Genomic DNA, 23551 nt, shown 5'->3' on the forward strand with positions numbered 1-23551 from the left:
TACAAGAGATTACTACACAACAAACCATCACTACACAAAAACATCACTGCCATCACTGCAATACACTACAAACCATCACTACACTACAAACCATCACTACACTACAGACATCACTACCATCATTACGCAACAAACCATCACTACCAACATTACATTACACTACACAACAAACCATCACTACACTACATAACGAACCATCACTACCGTGGGTCGTAGCAAACAATCAATTCTATCACTACCATTTATTCAATTTGTTATTATATTTAACTAGGCAAGTCCTGGGTACAGAACAAATTCTTATTTACAATGACGGATTCCTGGCTACAAAGGCAAAAGGCCTCCTGCTGGGGCTGGGGTCGTGGGATTAAAATTTAAATAAATTGAATAAAAATATAGGACAAAAAAGAGAGTTAAGACAACAACATAGCATGGCAGCAACACAAAATGACAACAACATGGTAGCAACACAAAATGACAACAACATGGCAGCAACACAAAATGACATGGCCATTAGAACATGGCAGCAACACAAAATGACAACAATTATGGCAGCAACACAAAATGACAACAACATGGCAGCAACACAAATGACAACAACATGGCAGCAACACAAAATGACTATGGCCAACAACATGGCAGCAACACAAAATGACAACAACATGGCAGCAACACAAAATGACAACAACATGGCAGCAACACAAATGACAACAACATGGCAGCAGAACAACATGGTAACAGCACAAAACAGGGTACAAACATTATGGGGCACAGACAACAGCACAAAGGGCATTAGAGGACTGGGGTCCTGGCTAGAGACAACAATACATCACACAAAGCAGCCACAACTGTCAGTAAGAGTGTCCATGATGGAGTCTTACAGAATGAACAGAGTTGAGATTAAACTGTCCAGTTTGAGTGTTTGTTGGACATTAGAGGACTCATTCCAGTGCTACAGAACAGAACAGCGAACTGAAAAGATGAGCGGGTCCTGGCTACAGGGATGTGTGCTTTGGGGACCTTAACAGAATGTGACTGGCAGAACGGGTGTTGAACTATGGCCATTGATGAGGGCTGCAGTAGGTATCTCAGATAGGGGAGTGAGGCCTAAGGAGTTTTATAAATCAACCAGTGGGTCTTGCAACGGAGTATACAGAGATGACCAGTTCACAGAGAGTATAGAGTGCAGTGGTGTGTCCTATAAGGAGCATTGGTGGCAAATCTGATGGCTAAAGTGGTAAACATCTAGCCGAATAGGGTGCACCCTTACCCCTTACGATCTATAAATTATGTCCATAATCTAGCATGGGTAGGGATGGTCATCTGAATCAGGTTGATTACCTACACATCTGGTGTGAAAGAGGAAAGTGTTTTAGACCGATAGAGGCAACCAAAAAATCCAGATTTAACTTTAGCCTGCAGCTTTGATATGTGCTGAGAAAGGACAGTGTACCGTTTCTAAAAATACTCCAAAGTACATGTATGAGGTGACTACCTCCAAGCTCTAAACCAACAGAGGTAGTAATCACACCGGTGGGGAGAGGGACATTCTTCTTACCAAACCACGTGGCCTTTGTTTTGGAGGTTTTGGACGTTGAAGGAGCTCCTTTAGCACCTCACTCACCGATGACCGCCTGCAGGGAGAAACTCTGTAGCAGGGCAGGGGAAAAAGACGAACACTTCAACTTTGTTAGTCGCATTAGAAGGGGTGGGAGATGAGGAAATGTTGGACGGGCAAGGCCTCTGACATGGCTGAGTTAAATAGGAATCCTGACTTAATGAAGTGGTGATTAAAGAGCACAGCCATGCGCTTCTTGTCAGTAGAAATGAGGGCATCCACATCATCAACATTAAGGGACATGGAGCTGTGGGAGGAGGGTTTGTTCTCCAGGTCTTTAACTGTTTTACACAGAACATCTTGGGGTTAGACCCACAGAGAGAGAACTGCTCCAAAGTAACTAACTCTTGGCCTTCCGGATCCTCCCTCCACCTGAGTGCACTTATTTCTCATTTACCTGAATGTGAGCCAGCCAGCCTGACTATGGATGTGCCGAGCTTTTGCCAAATGCAATTCTTCAGGTGGAGTAACTCTGCCAGATCACAGTCGAACCAGGGACTGAACCTGTTTTTAACTCTCATTTTCTTTGTGGAGCGTGTTTGTTAACAATACCACTTAAAATATCCAAAAAGAAGGTCCTAGCGTCTTTCGACAGTCCTCAGGACTTCTTGTCCTAATTCTATACCATTTCCATAGAGGCCAGTTCATGAAGGAAGGTTTGCTCATTAAAGTTTTTTAGCAAGCGTCTATGACAAATCAGGACCGGACGTTTCACTGAGCAGCCATTACTCTGTCACAGGCTGTAAAACTGTAACCACTGAGGTCATTACAGCCAACAGCAGACGGATGCCATTAAGGAATATTTGTGAGGAAACAGGAGAGGAGAGCAGCATTTCCTGGGTGTTTGGAGTCATACAGTACCTTGTGGGATTGGTAATAATCTGAGCTCCATCATTTAGGGAAAAGTCCCATTGCTTTAGGATTTGGTCAGGTGGCTTAACCATGTCCAAGTTTAGGTCACTGTTGTAGCAATGACTATCATTAAAATGGGAAGACTGTATGTTATCGAAAATATTCTCGATGTAGGCCTAATTATTCCGTGATTCAAACATATCACGGAATAGTAATAAACTAGGAAGTCGAGGGCACCACGGGAACATGTTGTTTACATAGTGTCCATTTCCCGAATATAACTCCTCAGATATTTTCGTATGTTATTGATTACCGTCAGTCAGTAATTAATGGCCATATTAGCCATTCAGGCATATTCTGGGGGTGTCAGCAAACCCTGGATATATGCACGGACCCGAGCCTAGAACATGAATCAGGAATATACAAATTGGTTTAATTATTTATTTACTAACTTAATCAATCACATAATTACATAAACACACACACAAATAGGTCATACATTGGTTACTGACATGATAGGAAAGTCCCTAGGAGGGGTAAAGCCAATGACTTGGTAGACAAAGGAAAGGGGTGGGGCCAGTTCAAGAGCGGGAAACTCAAGAGAAGATTCACTGTAATACAGTTGATAACTACAGTCATGAAATGCTAATACTATTAACATGAACAGCAGCTCATTAGAAAATAAATTGTGTATGCCTTTGTTGTCCCTCTCTGCTATCGCTGGTCCGTCTGCTGGATAATAGTTGGATAATAGTTCATCAGAGAGTCTCTGGTTTTCTTTCCCTAGAAGTCCCAAGTTCTTTCATGGTGGTAGTTCTTATAATGGATACTTCAGAGTACCATTCGGAAATGTTCTTAAATCGTATGTGTTAATCAGACTAAAGTATTTAAACAGCTGCAGCTTTAATAATTGTTCTTTAGTTTGTAGATGTCTTACCAATTTCAACATGGGGACCCTGTCCCTGCGTTTTTGTCCTCTAACTCTTGTAGAGTTTGTCCAACCATTTCAACATGTGGCTACCGTCCATTCTCCTGTTTTCTGATCTGATGTAAAGTTTGTCGTCAGAGTCCTTTATAAGCACTTTACGCCTATTAACTAAAGTGAGCCATGACTCCTGAATAATGTCTGGGCTCAACGGGGGGGCGTGGCCACTGACTAGTGGGGGCGTGGCCACTGACTGGGCGGGAAGTGGCCACTGACTAATTCAAACTTTATATCTAAAGGATTTACATTTACATTTAAGTCATTTAGCAGACGCTCTTATCCAGACGACTTACAAATTAGTGAATTCACCTTCTGACATCAGTGGAACAGCCACTTTACAATAGTGCATCTAAGATCATTTAAGGGGGGGTGAGAAGGATTGACTTTTATCCTATCCTAGGTATTCCTTGAAGAGGTGGGAGTTTCAGGTCTCCCAGGAAGGTGGTGATTGACTCCGCTGTCCTGGCGTCGTGAGGGAGTTTGTTCCACCATTGGGGGGCAGAGCAGACGAACAGTTTTGACTGGGCTGAGCGGGAACTGTACTTCCTCAGTGGTAGGGAACAAACGACAGGCCAGACTGGATGAACGCAGTGCCCTTGTTTGGGTGTGGGGCCTGATCACAGAAACCTGGAGGTACTGCCATGTGCACTTCCCTCACAGCTCCACTACTACACAAGCACCATGGTCTTGTAGCGGATCACTTCACAACTGGAACCCAGTGGAGAGAGCGGAGGAGGCGGGGGTGATGTGAGAGAACATGGGAAGGTTGAACACCAGACGGGCTGCGGCGTTCTGGATGAGTTGTAGGGGTTTAATGGCACAGGCAGGAGCCCAGCCAACAGCGAGTTGCAGTAATCCAGACGGGAGATGACAAACCATGCCTGGATTAGGACCTGCGCCGCTTCCTGTGAGGCAGGGTCGTACTCTGCGGATGTTGTAGAGCATGAACCTACAGGAACGGGCCACCGCCATCACTACACTAGTTGAGACACGACAGGGTGTTGTCAAACTATCACGCCAAGGTTCTTAGCGCTCTGGGAGGAGGACACAATGGAGTTGTCAACAAACCATGATGGCGAGATCATGGAATACAGGCAGTCACTTCCCACTACTAGGAAGAGCAGCTCCGTCTTGCCGAGTTCAGCTTGAGGTGGTGATCCAACATCCACACTGATATGTCTGCCAGACATGCAGAGATCACTTCGATCACTACCACCTGGCCATCAGAAGGGGAAAGGAGGAGATTAATTGTGTGTCGTCTGACATAGCAATGATAGGAGAGACCATGTGGGTTATGACAGAGCCAAGTGACTTGGTGTATAGCGAGAATAGGAGAGGGCCTAGAACAGATAGCTGGGGGACACCAGTGGTGAGGGCGCGTGGCAACAACATGGAGACAGATTCTCAACATGGCGCCACCTAACAACAACATGGCAGCGACCTGTCAGGTAGGAACGCAATCCAAGCGTGGGCAACCGGGAAATGCCCAACTCGGAGAGGGTGGAGAGGAGGATCTGATGGTTCACAGTATCGAAACATGGCAGCCGATAGGTCTAGAAGGATGAGAGCAGAAAATGACAGTTAGCTTTAGCAGTGCGGAACGCCTCCGTGATGACAGAGAACAGCAGTCTCAGTTGAATGACTAGTCTTGAAACCTGACTGATTTGGATCAAGAAAGGTCATTCTGAGAGAGATAAAGCGGGAGAGCTGGCCAAGGCAGCGGCAACTGTTCAAGTGTTTTGGAGAGAAAAGAAAGAAGGGATACTGGTCTGTAGTTGTTGACATCGGAGGGATCGAGTGTAGGTTTTTTTGAAGGGTGCAACTCTAACAGCTCTCTTGAAGACGGGAAGGGACGTAGCCAGCGGTCAGGGATGAGTTGATGAGCGGGTGAGGTAAGGGAGAAGGTCTCCGGAAATGGTCTGGAGAAGAAAGGAGGGATAGGGTCAGCGGGCAGGTTGTTGGGCGGCGGCCGTCACAAGCCGCGAGATTTCATCTGGAGAGAGAGGGAGAAAGAGGTCAGAACAGGGTAGGGCAGTGTGAGCAGAACCAGCGGTGTCGTTTGACTTAGCAAACGAGATCGGATGTCGTCGATCTTCTTTTCAAAATGGTTGACGAAGTCATCTGCAGACATGGAGGAGGGGGGGGGGAGGAGGATTCAGGAGGGAGGAGAAGGTGGCAAAGAGCTTCCTAGGGTTAGAGGCAGATGCTTGGAATTTAGAGTGGTAGAAAGTGGCTTTAGCAGCAGAGACAGAGGAGGAAAATGTAGAGAGGAGGGAGTGAAAGGATGCCAGGTCCGCAGGGGAGGCGAGTTTTCCTCCATTTCCGCTCGGCTGATATTTTCGGAGCACTGTTCTGTGAGCTCGCAGTGAGTCGTCGAGCCACGGAGCGGGAGGGGGAGGACCGAGCCGGCCTGGAGGATAGGGACATAGAGAGTCAAAGGATGCAGAAAGGAAAGAGAGGAGGGTTGAGGAGGGAGAATCCCTAGGAGATAGGTTGGAGAAGGTTTGAGCAGAGGAAGAGATGATAGGATGGAAGAAGGAGAGAGCTAGTAGCGGGGAGAGAAAAAAAATTGCGAAGGTTGGGACGGCGCGTACCAAGCAGTAGGGGCAGTGTGGGAAGTGTTGGATGAGAGCGAGAGGGGAAAAGGATACAAGGTAGTGGTCGGAGACTTGGAGGGAGTTGCAATGAGGTTAGTGGAAGAACAGCATCTAGTAAAGATGAGGTCGGCGTATTGCCTGCCTTGTGAGTAGGGGGAAGGTGAGAGGGTGAGGTCAAAGAGGAGAGGAGTGGAAAGAAGGAGGCAGAGAGGAATGAGTCAAGGTAGAATGTCGTGGGGAGGTTAAAGTCGCCAGGACTGTGAGAGGTGAGCCGTCCTCAGGAAGTAACTCGTTTAGAAGGCCAACGTCACATTACATCTTCTCACAAATACTTTCATATTTAATCATATACATTCCACAACATGTATATGTACATCTGATAATTACATTGTGAAAAGCCCTTAAAGTTACAATGTTTTCCGTTATACTGTCTTTAATGATAAACGCCACACTGTAGATGATGGACATGATTATTGTTTAAATACCACCCCAGCGGACCATTCCAACTGGTTGGAATACAGAAATATTGTTACATTAGAAAAACCTTGTGAGGTTACTGTCAAGTTAACAATTATCGTGCAATGTCTCTCTCTGTGGTAACAACGGGATTCTCAACGTTCATCTTGGCAGAGTGGGGAAAGGAGTTTCGGTATTTACGACCATCATAAAACAGACGACCCCCCCCTCCCCCCCCACCTCTTCGAGAGAGAGAGAACACGCTGTAGAGACAGACCCACTGTCACCTGATCCTTCAGATCGTCACAGGAGAGTCATGACATCACCTAGCAGGAAAAATTCAGACTTCGTGTAACAGGCCAGGAGAGAGCTTAGGGTACAGGCCGGTGCTGATGGAGGACAATAACACCCAGCAACAGTCAACGAAAAGCTATGTTTAATGCTTTAAACCAGCAAATCAAATTGTTTGGGGACAGACTTGGTGGAGACAACCGAGCACTGAAGGTGATCCTTGGTAAAGATTGCCCCTCCCCCACCTTTGGAAGAACTGTCTTGCCGAAAAAGGTTATAACCAGAAAGGTTAACATCAGTGTTCAAAACACTCTTCCTTAACCACATCTCAGTAATGACCAACACATCTGGATTGGAGCTGTGAACCCACACTTTCAATTGATCCATTTTAGGTAATAAGATTCTAGTGTTAACGTGCAGAAAACCCAGGCTTTCACGACAGCAGAATAACAGTGAACCAGATATCAGAACACAAGTCAGAATTGGGACAAGCAACAGTAGCCAGGGTGTACTGCACATTTCCAGATATCATCAACACTAATATAATCAGGGCACGGCAGAGGACAGGGAGAGATCTGCAGTGTTGATTTATGACATCTGAATGTGCATCAGATGGCAACAAGATCATATTGTACAGCAATTCCAGCAGGTAACATGAATACAAAGCAGGCGAGAGGTGGGTAGAATGGGATGGGAAGCTAAGAGTCTGTGTAACCAATAGAGAGTCAGAGTCCCGAGTGTGGGAACAAACATAGTCCTGTCCCATGGTTTGGGTAAAGAAAGTTTGTCGTCAACAAAGTATGCAGGAGTCATGAGGCAAATAGCAAAATGCACAATAAAAAAAAAATATAACAACAACTTGGGGGCTAGACTCTGAACTCTGTTAAGTTCAGAGTCACACGCCCCTTACAGTGCGTTTGTGTTGCAAGTGGGCGAAAACTCAGGAGAGAGGGGGGAGTGTGTGTGTGTGTGGGGGTGGGTGTGTGTGTGTGTGTGTGTGGGTGGGGGTGGGGGGGGGGAAGCCAGGGCAGATGGTGAACAGATCGCTAGGTGGAATCCAAGCAGCAGCGCAGCAGACAACGGGAGTAGGTGTGACACCCACTTGGGAGAAGCTCTGATTTCTGGAGGCATATTTCTTGAAGAAAATGCCAGTGGATGGTCTCTGAACAGTGGGAGAGGGCTTGTGAGACTACTGCCATTTGTTGGGCTCCAAGGCTTCGACGCCTCTCACTTCACACCTCAGTTAGGTTGTTGGTCAGTTTCTTTATTGGTACCTTATTCATGAAGCTTTATATAACTAAATTCCCTAGAGATGATTGTCTTTTACGTTTTGCATCACTACACAAGAAACCATCACTACCATCACGACACAACAAACCATCACTACACTACACAACAAACCATCAATAGGCTACACAACAAACCATCACTACACTACACAACAAACCATCACTAGGCTACATAACAAACCATCACTAAACAACAAACCATCACGACACTACATAACTACATACCACTGACTACACTACACAACAATCCATCACTACACTACATAAAACCATCACTACACTACATAACACTGACTACACTACATAACAAGCAATCACTACACTATATAACACTATCACTACACTACATAACAAACCATCACTACAGTACATTACACTATCACTACACTACATAACAAACCATCACTACACTACATAACACTGACTACACTACATAACAAACCATCACTACACAACAAACCATCACTACACTACATAAAACTATCACTACCATCACTACACTACATAACACTGACTACACTACATAACAAGCAATCACTACACTATATAACACTATCACTACACTACATAACAAACCATCACTACAGTACATTACACTATCACTACACTACATAACAAACCATCACTACACTACATAACACTGACTACACTACATAACAAACCATCACTACACTACATAACAAACCATCACTAAGCTACATAACAAACCATCACTATGCTACATAACAAACCATCACTACACAACAAACCATCACTGCACTACATTACAAACCATCACTACACTACATAAAACCATCACTACGCTACATAACAAACCATCACTATCACTACACAACAAACCATCACACCATTACAAACCACCACTACACTACATACAACTATCACTACCATCACTACACTACATAACAAACCATCACTACGCTACATAACAAACCATCACTATCACTACACAACAAACCATCACACCATTACAAACCACCACTACACTACATAAAACTATCACTACACTACATAACAAACCATCACTACACTACATAAAACTATCACTACACTACATAAAACTATCACTACCATCACTACACTACATTGCAAACCATCACTATCACTACACAACAAACCATCATTACATTACAAACCATCACTACACAACAAACAATCACTACAAACCAAGTTAAGTTTTAATGTCACGAGCACCAGCACAGTGAAATGCCATTCTTCCACCTCTATTCCCAGCAATGCAGAGATCAATAACAATGTATTAGTAAAATAACAAGGTAGAACAAAATCACAAGATGTAAAAACAAGAAATATATACTGTCCGATCCAGGATCAGTAGTTATATACAGGGAAAGATCCAGGATCAGTAGTTATATACAGGGACAGATCCAGGGTCAGTAGTTATATACAGGGAAAGATCCAGGATCAGTAGTTATATACAGGGAAAGATCCAGGGTCAGTAGTTATATACAGGGAAAGATCCAGGATCAGTAGTTATATACAGGGACAGATCCAGGGTCAGTAGTTATATACAGGGAAAGATCCAGGATCAGTAGTTATTTACAGGGACAGATCCAGGGTCAGTAGTTATATACAGGGAAAGATCCAGGATCAGTAGTTATTTACAGGGACAGTTCCAGGGTCAGTAGTTATATACAGGGAAAGATCCAGGATCAGTAGTTATATACAAGGACAGATCCAGGATCAGTAGCTATATACAGGGTCAGTAGTTATATACAGGGACAGATCCAGGGTCAGTAGTTATATACAGGGAAAGATCCAGGATCAGTAGCTATATACAGGGACAGATCCAGGGTCAGTAGCTATATACAGGGTCAGTAGTTATATACAGGGACAGATCCAGGGTCAGTAGCTATATACAGGGTCAGTAGTTATATACAGGGTCAGTAGTTATATACAGGGACAGATCCAGGGTCAGTAGTTATATACAGGGACAGATCCAGGGTCAGTAGTTATATACAGGGACAGATCCAGGGTCAGTAGTTATATACAGGGACAGATCCAGGGTCAGTAGGTATATACAGGGTCAGTAGTTATATACAGGGACAGATCCAGGGTCAGTAGTTATATACAGGGACAGATCCAGGGTCAGTAGTTATATACAGGGACAGATCCAGGGTCAGTAGTTATATACAGGGACAGATCCAGGGTCAGTAGTTATATACAGGGACAGATCCAGGGTCAGTAGTTATATACAGGGACAGATCCAGGGTCAGTAGTTATATACAGGGACAGATCCAGGGTCAGTAGGTATATACAGGGTCACATTGTGACAGAAAATCACATTGTAGGATTTTTATGAATTTGTTTGCAAATTATGGTGGAAAGTAAGTATTTGGTCAATAACAAAAGTTTATCTCAATACTTTGTTATATACCATTTGTTGGCCATGACAGAGGTCAAACGTTTTCTGTAACTTTTCACAAGGTTTTCACACACTGTTACTGGTATTTTGGCCCATTCCTCCATGCAGATCTCCTCAGTGATGTTTTGGGGCTGTTGCTGGGCAACACGGACTTTCAACTCCCCCCAAAGATTTTCTATGGGGTTGAGTTCTGGAGGCTGGCGAGGCCACTCCAGGACCTTGAAATGCTTCTTACGAAGCCACTCCTTCATTGCCCGGGCGGTGTGTTTGGGATCATTGTCACGGTTCATCAGTTACAGGGTCAGTAGTTATATACAGGGTCAGTTCCAGGGTCAGTAGTTATATACAGGGTCAGTAGTTATATACAGGGTCAGTAGCTATATACAGGGTCAGTAGCTATATACAGGGTCAGTAGCTATATACAGGGTCAGTTCCAGGGTCAGTAGCTATATACAGGGTCAGTAGCTATATACAGGGACAGTTCCAGGGTCAGTAACTATATACAGGGTCAGTAGTTTGCAATCACAACAAATAATCTGCTCAGACCCTAACCAAGGAGCATCAAAGGTTGTGTTATAAATTCTCAGAAAACAAAAAGATTCCTTGATGCCCTTCCAGACTCCCTCTGCCTACCCAAGGACGTCAGAGGACAAAAATCAGTTAACCACCTAACTGAGGAACCCAATTTAACCTTGCGCAACACCCTAGATGCAGTTGCACCCCTAAAAACTAAAAATGTTTGTCATAAGATACTAGTTCCCTGGTATACAGAAAATACCCGAGCTCTGAAGCAATCTTCCAGAAAATTGGAACGGAAATGGCGCCACACCAAACTGGAAGTCTTCCGTCTAGCTTGGAAAGACAGCACCGTGCAGTATCATAGAGCCCTCACTGCTGCTCGATCATCCTATTTTTCCAACATAATTGAGGAAATTAAGAACAATCCTAAATTTATTTTTGATACTGTCGCAAAGCTAACTAAAAAGGATGGCTTTCACTTCAGCAGTAATACATTCATGAACTTCTTTGAGGAAAAGATTATGATCATTAGAAATCAAATTACGGACTCTGTGTTCTGATGACCTGTTGACCTGTTTTGATGACCTGTTCAATCTGTGTATTCCTCCAAAGCTCAGTTGTCCTGAGTCTGCACAACTCTGCCAGGACCTAGGATCAAGAGAGACACTCAAGTGTTTTAGTACTATATCTCTTGACACAATGATGAAAATAATAATGGCCTCTAAAGCTTCAAGCTGCATACTGGACCCTATTCCAACTAAACTACTGAAAGAGCTGCTTCCTGTGCTTGGCCCTCCTATGTTGAACATAATAAACGGCTCTCTATCCACCAGATGTGTAACAAACTCACTAAAAGTGGCAGTAATAAAGCCTCTCTTGAAAACGCCAAACCTTGACCCAGAAAATATAAAAAACTATCGGCCTATATCGAATCTTCCATTCCTCTCAAAAATGTTAGAAAAGGCTGTTGCGCAGCAACTCACTGCCTTCCTGAAAACAAACAATGTATACGAAATGCTTCAGTCTGGTTTTAGACCCCATCATAGCACTGGGACTGCACTTGTGAAGGTGGTAAATTACCTTTTAATGGCGTCTGACCGAGGCTCTGCATCTGTCCTCGTGCTCCTAGACCTTGGTGTTGCTTTTGATACCATCGATCCCCACATTCTTTTGGAGAGATTGGAAACCCAAATTGGTCTACACGGACAAGTTCTGGCCTGGTTTAGATCTTATCTGTCGAAAAGATATCAGTTTGTCTCTGTGAATGGTTTGTCCTCTGACAAATAAACGGTAAATTTCGGTGTTCCTCAAGGTTCCGTTATAGGACCACTATTTTTTTCACTATATATTTTACCGCTTGGGGATGTCATTCGAAAACATAATGTTAACTTTCACTGCTATGCAGATGACACGCAGCTGTATATTTCAATGAAACATGGTGAAGCCCCAAAATTGCCCTGCTAGAAGCCTGTGTTTCAGACATAAGGAAGTGGATGGCTGCAAACTTTCTACTTTTAAACTCAGACAAAACAGAGATGCTTGTTTTAGGTCCCAAGAAACAAAGAGATCTTCTGTTGAATCTGACAATTAATCTTGATGATTGTACAGTCTTCTCAAATAAAACTGTGAAGGACCTCGGCATTACTCTGGACTCTCATCTCTCTTTTGATGAACATATCAAGCGCATTTCAAGGACAGCTTTTTTCCATCTATGTAACATTGCAAAAATCAGAAACTTTCTGCCCAAAAATGATGCAGAAAAAGTAATCCATGCTTTTGTCACTTCTAGGTCAGACTACTGCAATGCTCTACTTTCCGGCTACCGGGATAAAGCACTAAATAAACTTCAGTTAGTGCTAAATACGGCTGCTAGAACCAAAAAATGTGATCATATTACTCCAGTGCTAGCCTCCCTACACTGGCTTCCTGTAAGGCAAGGGCTGATTTCAAGGTTTTACTGCTAACCTACAAAGCATTGCTCCTACCCATCTTTCTGATTTGGTCCTGCCGTACATACCTATAGATTTGGTCACAAGACACAGGCCTCCTAATTGTCCCTAGAATTTCTAAGCAAACAGCTGGAGGCCGGGCTTTCTCCTATAGAGCTCCATTTTTATGGAATGGTGTGCCTACCCATGTGAGAGACACAGACTCGGTCTCTACCTCTAAGTCTTTATTGAAGACTCATCTCTTTAGCGGGTCAAATGATTGAGTGTAGTCTGGCCCAGGAGTGTGAAGGTGAACGGAAAGGCTCTGGAGCAACAAACCACCCTTGCTGTCTCTGCCTGGCCGGTTCCCTCTCTCTCCACTGGGATTCTCTGCCTCTAATCCTATTACATGGGCTGAGTCACTGGCTTACTGGTGCTCTTTCATGCCGTCCCTAGGAGGGGAAGGTCACTTGAGTGAGTTGAGTCACTGACGTGATCTTCCTGTCTGGGTTGGCGACCCCCCTTGGGTTGTGCCGTGGCGGAGATCTTTGTGGGCTATACTCGGCCTTGTCTCAGGATGGTAAGTTGGTGGTTGAAGATATCCCTCGAGGGGTGTGGGGGCTGTTTGGCCCTGTCCAGGAGTTTCATTGGATGGGGCCACAGTGTCTCCTGACCCCTCCTGTCTCAGCCTCCAGTATTTATGCTGCAGTAGTTTGTGTCGGGGGGCTAGGGTCAGTTTGTTGTATCTGGAGTTCTTCTCCTGTCTTATCCGGTGTCCTGTGTGAATTTAAGTATACTCTCTCTAATTCTTTCTTTCTCTCGGAGGACCTGAGCCCTAGGACCATGCCTCAGGACTACCTATGACTCCTTGCTGTCCCCAGTCCACCTGGCCGTGCTGCTGCTCCAGTTTCAACCGTTCTGCCTGTGGCTATGGAACCCTGACCTGTTCACCGGACGTGCTACCTGTCCCAGACCTGCTGTTTTCAACTCTCTAGAGACAGCAGGAGCAGTAGAGATACTCTGAATGATCAGCTATGAAAGCCAACTGACATTTACTCCTGAGGTGCTGACTTGCTGCACCCTCGACAACTACTGTGATTATTATTATTTGACCATGCTGGTTATTTACGAACATTTGAACATCTTGGCCATGTTCTGTTATAATCTCCACCCGGCACAGCCAGAAGAGGACTGGCCACCCCTCATAGCCTGGTTCCTCTCTAGGTTTCTTCCTAAGTTTGGTCCTTTCTAGGGAGTTTTTTCTAGCCACCGTGCTTCTACACCTGCATTTCTTGCTGTTTGAGGTTGTAGGCTGGGTTTCTGTACAGCACATTGAGATATCAGCTGATGTTAGAAGGGCTATATAAATAAATCTGATTTGATTTAGTTATATACAGGGTCAGTAGCTATATACAGGGTCAGTAGCTATATACAGGGTCAGTAGTTATATACAGGGTCAGTAGCTATATACAGGGTCAGTAGCTATATACAGGGTCAGTAGCTATATACAAGGTCAGTAGCTATATACAGGGTCAGTAATATATACAGGGTCAGTAGTTATATACAGGGACAGTTCCAGGGTCAGTAGCAATATACAGGGTCAGTAGTTATATACAGGGTCAGTAGCTATACAGTGCCTTGCGAAAGTATTCGGCCCCCTTGAACTTTGCGACCTTTTGCCACATTTCAGGCTTCAAACATAAAGATATAAAACTGTATTTTTTTGTGAAGAATCAACAACACGTGGGACACAATCATGAAGTGGAACGGCATTTATTGGATATTTCAAACTTTTTTAACAAATCAAAAACTGAAAAATTGGGCGTGCAAAATTATTCAGCCCCTTTACTTTCAGTGCAGCAAACTCTCTCCAGAAGTTCAGTGAGGATCTCTGAATGATCCAATGTTGACCTAAATGACTAATGATGATAAATACAATCCACCTGTGTGTAATCAAGTCTCCGTATAAATGCACCTGCACTGTGATAGTCTCAGAGGTCCGTTAAAAGTGCAGAGAGTATCATGAAGAACAAGGAACACACCAGGCAGGTCCGAGATACTGTTGTGAAGAAGTTTAAAGCCGGGTTTGGATACAAAAAGATTTCCCAAGCTTTAAACATCCCAAGGAGCACTGTGCATTGATAATATTGAAATGGAAGGAGTATCAGACCACTGCAAATCTACCAAGACCTGGCCGTCCCTCTAAACTTTCAGCTCATACAAGGAGAAGACTGATCAGAGATGCAGCCAAGAGACCCATGATCACTCTGGATGAACTGCAGAGATCTACAGCTGAGGTAGGAGACTATGTCCATAGGACAACAATCAGTCGTATATTGCACAAATCTGGCCTTTATGGAAGAGTGGCAAGAAGAAAGCCATTTCTTAAAGATATCCATAAAAAGTGTTGTTTAAAGTTTGCCACAAGCCACCTGGGAGACACACCAAACATGTGGAAGAAGGTGCTCTGGTCAGATGAAACCAAAATTGAACTTTTTGGCAACAATGCAAAACGTTATGTTTGGCGTAAAAGCAACACAGCTCATCACCCTGAATACACCATACCCACTGTCAAACATGGTGGTGGCAGCATCATGGTTTGGGCCTGCTTTTCTTCAGCAGGGACAGGGAAGATGGTTAAAATTGATGGGAAGATGGATGGAGCCAAATACAGGACCATTCTGGAAGAAAACCTGATGGAGTCTGCAAAAGACCTGAGACTGGGACGGAGATTTGTCTTCCAACAAGACAATGATCCAAAACATAAAGCAAAATCTACAATGGAATGGTTCAAAAATAAACATATCCAGGTGTTAGAATGGCCAAGTCAAAGTCCAGACCTGAATCCAATCGAGAATCTGTGGAAAGAACTGAAAACTGCTGTTCACAAATGCTCTCCATCCAACCTCACTGAGCTCGAACTGTTTTGCAAGGAGGAATGGGAAAAAATTTCAGTCTCTCGATGTGCAAAACTGATAGAGACATACTCCAAGCGACTTACAGCTGTAATCGCAGCATAAGGTGGCGCTACAAAGTATTAACTTAAGGGGGCTGAATAATTTTGCACGCACAATTTTTCCGTTTTTGATTTGTTAAAAAAGTTTGAAATATCCAATAAATGTCGTTCCACTTTATGATTGTGTCTCACTTGTTGTTGATTCTTCACAAAAAAATACAGTTTTATATCTTTATGTTTGAAGCCCAAAATGTGGCAAAAGGTCGCAAAGTTCAAGGGGGCCGAATACTTTCGCAAGGCACTGTATATATGGACAGTAGCTATATACAGAGTCAGCAGTTATATACAGGGTCAGTAGCTATATACAGGGTCAGTAGTTATATACAGGGTCAGTAGTTATATACAGGGACAGTAGTTATATACAGGGTCAGTAGTTATATACAGGGTCAGTAGTTATATACAGGGTCAGTAGTTATATACAGGGTCAGTAGTTATATACAGGGTCAGTAGTTATATACAGGGTCAGTAGTTATATACAGGGTCAGTAGCTATATACAGGGTCAGTAGCTATATACAGGGTCAGTAGTTACATACAGGGACAGTTCCAGGGTTAGTAGCTATATACAGGGACAGTTCCAGGATCAGTAGTTATATACAGGGTCAGTAGGTATATACAGGGTCAGTAGCTATATACAGGGTCAGTAGCTATATACAGGGTCAGTAGCTATATACAGGGTCAGTAGTTATATACAGGGTCAGTAGGTATATACAGGGTCAGTAGTTATATACAGGGTCAGTAGCTATATACAGGGTCAGTAGCTATATACAGGGTCAGTAGTTATATCCAGGGTCAGTAGCTATATACAGGGTCAGTAGCTATATACAGGGTCAGTAGTTACATACAGGGACAGTTCCAGGGTTAGTAGCTATATACAGGGACAGTTCCAGTATCAGTAGTTATATACAGGGTCAGTAGGTATATACAGGGTCAGTAGCTATATACAGGGTCAGTAGCTATATACAGGGTCAGTAGTTATATACAGGGTCAGTAGGTATATACAGGGTCAGTAGTTATATACAGGGTCAGTAGCTATATACAGGGTCAGTAGTTATATACAGGGACAGTTCCAGGGTTAGTAGCTATATACAGGGACAGTTCCAGGGTCAGTAGTTATATACAGGGTCAGTTCCAGGGTCAGTAGCTATATACAGGGACAGTAGTTATATACAGGGTCAGTAGTTATATACAGGGTCAGTAGCTATATACAGGGTCAGTAGTTATATACAGGGTCAGTTCCAGGGTCAGAAGCTATATACAGGGTCAGTTCCAGGGTCAGTAGCTATGTACATGGTCAGTAGTTATATACAGGGTCGGTTCCAGGGTCAGTAGCTATGTACATGGTCAGTAGTTATATACAGGGTCGGTTCCAGGGTCAGTAGCTATATACAGGGTCAGTAGTTATATACAGGGTCGGTTCCAGGGTCAGTAGCTATATACAGGGTCAGTTCCAGGGTCAGTAGCTATGTACAGGGTCAGTAGTTATATACAGGGACAGGTCCAGGGTCAGTAGTTATATACAGGGTCGGTTCCAGGGTCAGTAGCTATATACAGGGTCAGTAGTTATATACAGGGTCGGTTCCAGGGTCAGTAGCTATGTACAGGGTCAGTAGTTATATACAGGGTCGGTTCCAGGGTCAGTAGTTATATACAGGGACAGGTCCAGGGTCAGTAGCTATGTACAGGGTCAGTAGCTATATACAGGGACAGGTCCAGGGTCAGTAGCTATGTACAGGGTCAGTAGCTATATACAGGGTCAGTTCCAGGGTCAGTAGTTATATACAGGGACAGGTCCAGGGTCAGTAGTTATATACAGGGTCAGTTCCAGGGTCAGTAGCTATATACAGGGTCAGTCCCAGGGTCAGTAGCTATATACAGGGACAGGTCCAGGGTCAGTAGCTATATACAGGGACAGTTCCAGGGTCAGTAGTTATATACAGGGACAGGTCCAGGGTCAGTAGTTATATACAGGGTCAGTTCCAGGGTCAGTAGGTATATACAGGGTCAGTAGTTATATACAGGGACAGATCCAGGGTCAGTAGTTATATACAGGGTCAGTAGTTATATACAGGGTCAGTAGTTATATACAGGGTCAGTTCCAGGGTCAGTAGCTATGTACAGGGACAGGTCCAGGGTCAGTAGTTATATACAGGGTCAGTTCCAGGGTCAGTAGCTATATACAGGGTCAGTCCCAGGGTCAGTAGCTATATACAGGGACAGGTCCAGGGTCAGTAGCTATATACAGGGACAGTTCCAGGGTCAGTAGTTATATACAGGGACAGGTCCAGGGTCAGTAGTTATATACAGGGTCAGTTCCAGGGTCAGTAGGTATATACAGGGTCAGTAGTTATATACAGGGACAGATCCAGGGTCAGTAGGTATATACAGGGTCAGTAGCTATATACAGGGACAGGTCCAGGGTCAGTAGCTATATACAGGGACAGTTCCAGGGTCAGTAGTTATATACAGGGACAGGTCCAGGGTCAGTAGTTATATACAGGGTCAGTTCCAGGGTCAGTAGGTATATACAGGGTCAGTAGTTATATACAGGGACAGATCCAGGGTCAGTAGTTATATACAGGGTCAGTAGTTATATACAGGGTCAGTAGTTATATACAGGGTCAGTTCCAGGGTCAGTAGCTATGTACAGGGACAGGTCCAGGGTCAGTAGTTATATACAGGGACAGGTCCAGGGTCAGTTCCAGGGTCAGTAGTTATATACAGGGACAGGTCCAGGGTCAGTAGCTATGTACAGGGACAGGTCCAGGGTCAGTCCCCATACCATATTAACAATGTGCAGGGATACTGGAGTGATGGAGGAAAATGTATAGGGGGAAGGAGACTATCAGGATATATGAAAAACAGTATGAGCAGCGTATATGATGATTGTATGTGAGTGTGTAGAGTCAGTATAAATGTATGTGCATGTTATGTGCAAGTGAGCAGATGATGGAGTGGGTTTTTGTGAGTGTGTTGGAGTGACAGTGTGTTGGAGTGACAGTGTGTTGGAGTGTCAGTGTGTTGAAGTGTCAGTGTGTTGAAGTGACAGTGTGTTGGAGTGACAGTGTGTTGGAGTGACAGTGTGTTGGAGTGTCAGTGTGTAGAGCCATGTGAGTGTGTTGGAGTGACAGTGTGTTGGAGTGACAGTGTGTTGGAGTGAGTGTGTTGGAGTGACAGTGTGTTGGAGTGACAGTGTGTTGGAGTGAGTGTGTTGGAGTGACAGTGTGTTGGAGTGACAGTGTGTTGGAGTGTCAGTGTGTAGGGCCATGAGAGTGTGTTGGAGTGACAGTGTGTTGGAGTGACAGTGTGTTGGAGTGTTCCAACCTGGGCGCCAGTGTTCCAACCTGGGCGCCAGTGTTCCAACCTGGACGCCAGTGTTCCAACCTGGGCGCCAGTGTTCCAACCTGGGCGCCAGTGTTCCAACCTGGGCGCCAGTGTTCCAACCTGGGCGCCAGTGTTCCAACCTGGGCGCCAGGGTTCTAACCTGGGTGCCAGGGTTCCAACCTGGGCGCCAGTGTTCCAACCTGGACGCCAGTGTTCCAACCTGGGCACCAGGCTATTTCTGCTCATGGAATTGTCACGGGAAACATGTTTGAAATGACAATGAAGTCAAGAAACAAACAGATCTGGGACCAGCCTCCCAGTGTTCATATTCTACATTGAACGTTGTACAAGGTGAAATTAGCCTGGACTACAACAGTTTGATACTGCACACACAAATCAGCAGTGAACAATTGGTTTCCAAAAACTGGATAAGGATTTTATTGATAACTGAATTACATTTCTCTTTTATACATATTTCATAAATGATACAGGATTTTACATTGTCATTTTTTTTGTTGCCAACAGAGCATCCGATGTGAATGAAAAAAAGACAAGACAAAGACAATAAAAGGTTTGAATGAAGAAACAAAAACAGATCATTTCAATCCTAATTGTCTTCTTTAGGCATTTTTAAACATCTTTTGTTTGTTTTTTTCCCCAAATCGTTTTTTTCTTTAAGTGCACACAAAATAGGATGAAGATTCAAAAACAACAACGCACACGTTTTCAAAAACGGAATAAATGTGACTGGGGAGGAGAACGAAAAGAAGGATAAGACACGATGAACAGAGTGGGAAAACAGATGAGTACGGGGACTGGGAGGGAAAGTGGGGAGTGTGCCACCATTTTGTCTCTGATCTGGGACGGGAGTGAGTGATGTTGGGGTTACAGGAAGCAGGTCAAGGACTGTGCACAAGATGGCGGACAACTTTGACATTTCCTTAGATGGACCAAAGATGGCAGGGAGGTGGCATGGTGGTGGCGGCATAGGAATTGCAGTCCACCTGCCCTGGGTCATGTTCATTAGGCACCAAACGGAAGAAAACGGACTGAACAGGGAGGGAATACCTTGGACTTGACCAATAAGAAAAAGTTCATTTTTGATTTCCGTTGCACAACGTTTTCAGTTTCCTAATGAACACGACCCTCAATTGTTATTAGATCTCAGAACACGATGTGCAGATCTATACTGGGGGAGAGGAGAGGGGCAGACAGGGAGAGAAGGAGGAATGGGGGAGAAGAGGGGCAGACAGGGAGAGAAGGAGGAATGGGGGAGAAGAGGGGCAGACAGGGAGAGAAGGAGGAATGGGGGAGAAGAGGGGCAGACAAGGAGAGAAGGAGGGATGGGGGAGAGGAGAGGGGCAGACAGGGAGAGAAGGAGGAATGGGGGAGAAGAGGGGCAGACAGGGAGAGAAGGAGGAATGGGGGAGAAGAGGGGCAGACAGGGAGAGAAGGAGGAATGGGGGAGAGGAGGGGCAGACAGGGAGAGAAGGAGGAATGGGGGAGAAGAGGGGCAGACAAGGAGAGAAGGAGGGATGGGGGAGAGGAGGGGCAGACAGGGAGAGAAGGAGGGATGGGGGAGAGGAGGGGCAGACAAGGAGAGAAGGAGGGATGGGGGAGAGGAGGGGCAGACAGGGAGAGAAGGAGGGATGGGGGAGAGGAGAGGCAGACAGGGAGAGAAGGAGGGATGGGGGAGAGGAGAGGGGCAGACAAGGAGAGAAGGAGGAATGGGGGAGAAGAGGGGCAGACAAGGAGAGAAGGAGGAATGGGGGAGAAGAGGGGCAGACAAGGAGAGAAGGAGGGATGGGGGAGGGGAGGGGCAGACAAGGAGAGAAGGAGGGATGGGGGAGGGGAGAGGTGCAGAGGCTGGGTTGGAGCCAGATTTGGCTGGGCAGATTCTAACGACAGAGAGATAGCCCTGTCCCATGCCCATTACTAGGAATCTCTACAAACAACGTTCTTTTAAACTATCTCTGCAATATTCATGTTAATTAAATCATCTTTTAGTTTTCTTTATTTTCAACATAATTTCCCATGTAAACATTACATTCATGCAACACCCGCTTTATAATAAAGATCCTATATTTGATATATTTAGGTTTTTAAAAGAATAAGGTTAAAGATGGATGGATGGTATTAAGATGAAAAAGAGGAGGAGTCTCTGATGTATGTAGAGATGTGTGTAACCAGCTCGTCTGTGTGTGTGTGTGTGTGTGTGTGTGTGTGTGTGTGTGTGTGTGTGTGTGTGTGTGTGTGTGTGTGTCTCTTAATCTCTGCAGTTGTGGAAAATAAAGATTTTGAGCTAGGTGATCGAGGTCAGGTGGGTTGAGAGGTGAGTTGATTTATTGATCGGAGCGATTGAGGAGGAGACGATTCATAGATGTGTTGCTCTGCTCTTGGCCTCCTGTACGTATAAACACACACACACCTCACTCCCTCTCTCTCACACACACCTCTCACTCCCTCTCACACACACCTCACTCCCTCTCACACACACGGACACACACCTCACTCCCTCCCTCCCTCTCACACACACACACCTCACTCCCTCTCACACACACGGACACACACCTTGCTCTCTCTCACACACACACATACACATTTTGCTTACCTCAAGCCCCATTCTCAGAATCGATCACTGTTCATTAAATTGTAGAGTACCAGTTTGCTGAACATAGCTTACTCAGCATGAATAGTCCTACACTGATGGTACAGATGGTTCGGTCATAGACATTTGACGATGAAGGTCTCTTCCAATATGATGATTCCAATCCTCTGAGAATAGAAATATCTGTCTAGGTATGTTTCCCTTACTGCTCTATACAGTCTGTCCCACAAAGGCACCACGTTCCGTGGAGATCCAACGCACGCACGCACACACACCTCCAATTAACAGAAGAGGCCTACCCCCTCCAATTAACAGAAGAGGCCTACCCCCTCCAATTAACAGAAGAGGCCTACCCCCTCCAATTAACAGAAGAGGCCTACCCCCTCCAATTAACAGAAGAGGCCTACCCCCTCCAATTAACAGAAGAGGCCTCCCCCCTCCAATTAACAGAAGAGGCCTACCCCCTCCAATTAACAGAAGAGGCCTACCCCCTCCAATTAACAGAAGAGGCCTACCCCAATTAACAGAAGAGGCCTACCAATTAACAGCAGAGGCCTACCCCCTCCAATTAACAGAAGAGGCCTACCCCCTCCAATTAACAGAAGAGGCCTACCCCCTCCAATTAACAGAAGAGGCCTACCCCCTCCAATTAACAGAAGAGGCCTACCCCCTCCAATTAACAGAAGAGGCCAACCCCCTCCAATTAACAGAAGAGGCCTACCCCCTCCAATTAACAGAAGAGGCCTACCCCCTCCAATTAACAGAAGAGGTCTACCCCCTCCAATTAACAGAAGAGGCCAACCCCCTCCAATTAACAGAAGAGGCCAACCCCCTCCAATTAACAGAAGAGGCCAACCCCCTCCAATTAACAGAAGAGGCCAACCCCTCCAATTAACAGAAGAGGCCTACCCTCCAATTAACAGAAGAGGCCTACCCCTCCAATTAACAGAAGAGGCCTACCCCCTCCAATTAACAGAAGAGATCTACCCCCTCCAATTAACAGAAGAGGCCTACCCCCTCCAATTAACAGAAGAGGCCTACCCCCTCCAATTAACAGAAGAGGCCTAAATTAACAGAAGAGATCTACCCCTCCAATTAACAGAAGAGGCCTACCCCCTCCAATTAACAGAAGAGGCCTACCCCCTCCAATTAACAGAAGAGGCCTACCCCCTCCAATTAACAGAAGAGGCCTACCCCCTCCAATTAACAGAAGAGATCTACCCCCTCCAATTAACAGAAGAGGCCTACCCCCTCCAATTAACAGAAGAGGCCTACCCCTCCAATTAACAGAAGAGGCCTACCCCCTCCAATTAACAGAAGAGGCCTACCCCCTCCAATTAACAGAAGAGGCCTACCCCCTCCAATTAACAGAAGAGGCCTACCCCCTCCAATTAACAGAAGAGGCCAACCCCCTCCAATTAACAGAAGAGGCCTACCCCCCCAATCCAATTAACAGAAGAGGCCTACCCCTCCAATTAACAGAAGAGGCCTACCCCCTCCAATTAACAGAAGAGGCCTACCCCCTCCAATCCAGAAGAGGCCTTCCAACAGAAGAGGCCTACCCCTCCAATTAACAGAAGAGGCCAACCCCCTCCAATTAACAGAAGAGGCCTACCTCCAATTAACAGAAGAGGCCTACCCCCTCCAATTAACAGAAGAGGCCTACCCCCTCCAATTAACAGAAGAGGCC

Source organism: Oncorhynchus masou, chromosome 18, assembly GCF_036934945.1.
Source record: "Oncorhynchus masou masou isolate Uvic2021 chromosome 18, UVic_Omas_1.1, whole genome shotgun sequence".
In the NCBI taxonomy this organism is placed as follows: Eukaryota; Metazoa; Chordata; class Actinopteri; order Salmoniformes; family Salmonidae; genus Oncorhynchus; species Oncorhynchus masou.